The 4,188-nt window shown below is 42.2% G+C and overlaps 1 non-coding gene across 1 annotated transcript; it reads right to left on the bottom strand.

Moving 5' to 3' along the window:
* Nucleotides 1–451: 451 nt before the first annotated feature.
* LOC128574350 (small nucleolar RNA SNORA70) lies at nucleotides 452–584 on the bottom strand. Its single transcript, XR_008376724.1, has one exon. It is a non-coding gene; the product is annotated as a small nucleolar RNA SNORA70 (small nucleolar RNA).
* Nucleotides 585–4,188: the final 3,604 nt, after the last annotated feature.

Raw genomic sequence — 4,188 nt, 5'->3', positions numbered from 1 at the left:
GTCCTCATGAGTCCAGGGCCCTCCACTTGTCCAGGGGACCACGATTAGGGAGGTACTTGATCCTACAACTGTCTTCTCAGCCACCATGTCTTCAAATTCATCTGCATTGAACTTGGTAAAACCCCACTTCTTTTTTTTTTTCATTTAATTTTTTTTTTATTAAATCATAGCTGTGTACATTAATGCAATCATGGGGTGCAATGTAAAACCCCACTTCTTAGAGATGTGAATCTTCTGGCAGCCAGAGAACTTGAACTTCTGTGTAAGGCCTCAATCACCTGCTTCTTGTTCTGTAGTTTGGTGTGGATGGACATGACAACTTGGCCAATGTGAACCCTGGCCAGAGTGCCCTGGGGCTTTCCAAAAGAACCATGAATACCTGTCTGGAGTCTAGTTTGGGGACAGCAGAAGCTATAACATAAGGTCTGACACATGAACATGTATTGGAAAGGAATGTCTCCAAGGTGCCTTCAAGCAACCCATACAAGCAACAGGCTGCATATACTACCAAGGAGGCTGCTGTTTGCAGCCACTGCACACCAGGTCCCTGAGGAAAGAAGCATGGTCAGTTTCATTAGCTGCAGGTCATGTTTTCAATTGTTCCCTCACACTACCAGCAATTTTTATGTCTACCATATAGGGTGGGTCTGTCATTGGTGTATTACTTCTTTTTTTTTTTTTTTTTTTTGTAGAGACAGAGTCTCACTTTATGGCCCTCGGTAGAGTGCCGTGGCCTCACACAGCTCATAGCAACCTTCAACTCCTGGGCTTAAGCGATTCTCTTGCCTCAGCCTCCTGAGCAGCTGGGACTACAGGTGCCCGCCACAACGCCCCATTATTTTTTTTGGTTGTAGTTTGGCCAGGGCTGGGTTTGAACCCGCCACCCTCGGCATATGGGGCTGGCGCCTTACCGACTGAGCCACAGGCGCCGCCCAGGTGTATTACTTCTTTTGAAAGAGAATCCTAATCAAAGTTGCTGTAGGCAAGCCTGAGATAATAGTTTTGTATTTTTGCACTTTATTGTTTAGTTTGCATTAAATTATTAAGTATAGTTTTTCATGAGTTCCATCTCTTTTGAATGACAGGAAGCTAAACAGTTAGGAAGAGAATACTCTGTCTCAATTAGGAAAGCATTAGCTTCCATTCAAACTCACAGCATCAAACAGGCTGGTCCCAGAGTAATAAAAGTCATGTGTAGCAGACTTGAACTGGAGCCATCCAGGCTCAGCAGAGCCCAGCCAAGATCAGCCAAACCCAAATGACTGCAGATAAGGTGTTTGATGTTTGCCTCTGCATGCCTCGGAGATTTTTGTGGGGGTTGTTATACAACATTATTATAGTAATTGCTAACTAATATACCTACCTCATCAGGCTTTTGTTAGGATTAAATACAGTAAAACCCTCAAGATAGGATGGCACATAGCAATAGCAAGGTGCAATCAGTTTGAATTATCATTGTAGGGGTTGCAACTGTGAGCAAAACAAAGTCCCTGTTTTCATCCATCTCATGTTTTGTTGAGAGTTATATAGGGTGTCAGCTGGTGACATTGCAAGGGAGAATAGAATAGGAATGGGAGATTTCAAATGGGGTCATCAATGCAGCTCCACTGGGAAGGTGAAAAAAAATGTATTTAAGACAGAGTCTCACTTTGTCACCCTCAGTAGAGTGCTGTGGCATCATAGCTGAAAGGCGAAATTTAAGCAAATGCCTGGAAGAGGGGAGGCAAGGGGCCAGAGGGAGATGATTGCTCTAAGCAGAGGGAATTAGGATGGACAGAGACACTGAAGTGGGCTTGTGCCTGGTGGGTTTAAGGAATGGCCAGTAGATACGGTGGCTGAATAAGCATGGGAAGGCAATGTCTAGAGATTTGCAAGGAGCTGGATCAGGCCCTGTAGGTTATTATGAGGACTCTAGATTCTGCTCTGAATGAGGTGGGGAGTTATGAGAGCATTTTAAGCTGGGGGAGGGTTGGACCTTCTTTCCATTTTTACAGAATCTATCCAGCTGCAGAGCGTAGAATAAATGGAATGGGAATGAGGGCTGAAGCAGGGTGACCAGGTAAGAAGCCGCTACCCTAATCCAGACAAGACATGGTGATGGTCTGGACCAATGTTAGACTCTAGAGTTCTTTTGAATGTAAAACCAAGAGATTTTGCTAATAGAGTGGGTATGGGATGTTGCAGAAAGGAAAGAATTGAGGATGACTCCAAGGTTTCTGGCCTGAGGAACTGAGAGGAGGGATTTGCTGGTAACTTAGATGAAGAAGGCTATGGGAAGAGAAATTTAGGGGGCAGAGGAAGAAAGAGGAGATAAATCAGCAGTTCCATTGGGTTAGATTTAAGATAATTATCAGACTTCCAAGTGTAGAGGTCTAGTCTGAAGTTATATGTATGAATCTGAGCCCAGGAGAGAGGTCCAGGCTTGAGATATAAATTTAGGAGTTGCTACATACTGAACTGTATCTTCCCAAAATTCATATCTTGAAACACTAACTCCAATTTTACACTATTTAGAGATAGGGCCTTTAAGGAGGTAATTAAGCTTAAAAGAGGTCATAAAGATGGGCCCTAATCCGATAGGACTGGTATCCTTTTAAGAAGACAAGACACTCAGCTCACTTTCCCTCCATGCAGGTTCACAGAGAAAAGTTCAAATGAGGACACAGCAAGAAGGCAGCCTTTATAAGCCAGGAAGAGAGGCCTTACCAGAAACCATCCCTGATAGTACCTTGATCTTGGACTTCTAGCTTCTAGAACTGTGAGAAAATAAATTTTTGTTGTTTAAGCCATCTGGTCTGTGGTATTTTGTTACAGCAGTTTGAGCAGACTAGTGCAGAGCCATCAACATAGAAACAGTTTTTAAAGCCACGAGATTGGGTGAGATTGCCCAGGGAGTGGCCATAGACAAAGAAGTGGGGGGTGGGGGGGACAAGGAACTGAGCCCTGGGGTATCCAACATTAAGAGATAAGAAACCAGCAAAGGAGTCTGATAAGGAGCAGCCAGTGTAAGTGTCCTGGGATCCAAGTGAAGAAAGCGTTTCACAGAAGGAGTATTGATCACCCGTGTTAAATGCCGCTGACAAGTCAAAGAAGATGAGAACTGAGAGCTGATTTAACAAAGTGGAGGGCACTGCTACCTTGACAGGAGAGAGTTTAGGTAGATTGGTGAAAGCAAGTCTGATTGGAGTGGGATTAAGGGAGAGTAGGAGGAGATATAATTATAGGCAGGAAGAAGGGAAGGGAGGGAGGGAAGAAGGAGAAAAGAAAGGAAGGAAGAAAAAAAGGAAAGCTCTTTTTTAAGAGTAAGAAAGCCAAGGAATAAATGTAGAAGAATAAGAGTTAGAAAATTACCATTTGGCAGTCATCATAGGAACAATTATTTCAAGAGAGAATCACTAATGAATACTGCAGCAGTAGATTAAAGCTTAATGAGATGTAGGACATTTACATAGTCTTATAATATCTCTCCCGAAATAGTTATTAAATACAATACAAGGGCAAAATAGTAACTTTACAGTGGAGAAAGCCAGTTGACACCACAGTAACCAAGTAGTCAACGTGAACATCACAAGTAATAGGGAATACTGCCATCACATGCCTTCTGGAATGACACCCTGAGAGGACACAGCATCACTTTTGCCAAAAAGGCATAGTTGACTCATGAGGAAACATTAGACAAATGCAAAATGAGAGAGATTTCTGCAAAATAACTGGCCTGTACTCTTTTAAAATACTGAGGTTATGAAAGACAAAGAAAGAGGCAGAAATAGTTCTAGATTAAGGAGATTAAAAAGGTACAACTCCTGAATGCTACACGAGGTCTTAGATCAACAGAAATTTGTTTCCCTTTACCAAAAAAGACATTAGTGGAACAACTGCTGAAACTGGAATGAAGGTCTGTAGCTTAGATAATTTTGGCATCTATGTAAAATGTCCTGATTTTGGTTATTGCCTGAGAATATCCCTGCTTTTAGAAAATATCCTCAGATTTTTAGGGGTAAAAGAGAATCATGTCTAAAACTTACTGCAAAAGAGTTCAAGGTTAGGGGAGAGAGAGAGAAAAGATGAAGCAAAGGAAGTAAAATCTGGGTAATGAGTATTTGAGTATTCTTTGCACTATTGTGTAACTTTTCTGAAAGTGACAGTGTACTAAAGAAAAGTCTAAAATGAGAGAACAGAAGGAGAAGC

The sequence above is a fragment of the Nycticebus coucang genome, chromosome 21 (genome assembly GCF_027406575.1).
Source record: "Nycticebus coucang isolate mNycCou1 chromosome 21, mNycCou1.pri, whole genome shotgun sequence".
NCBI classification, from domain to species: domain Eukaryota; kingdom Metazoa; phylum Chordata; class Mammalia; order Primates; family Lorisidae; genus Nycticebus; species Nycticebus coucang.
This window is presented reverse-complemented; position numbering and strand designations above follow the sequence as displayed.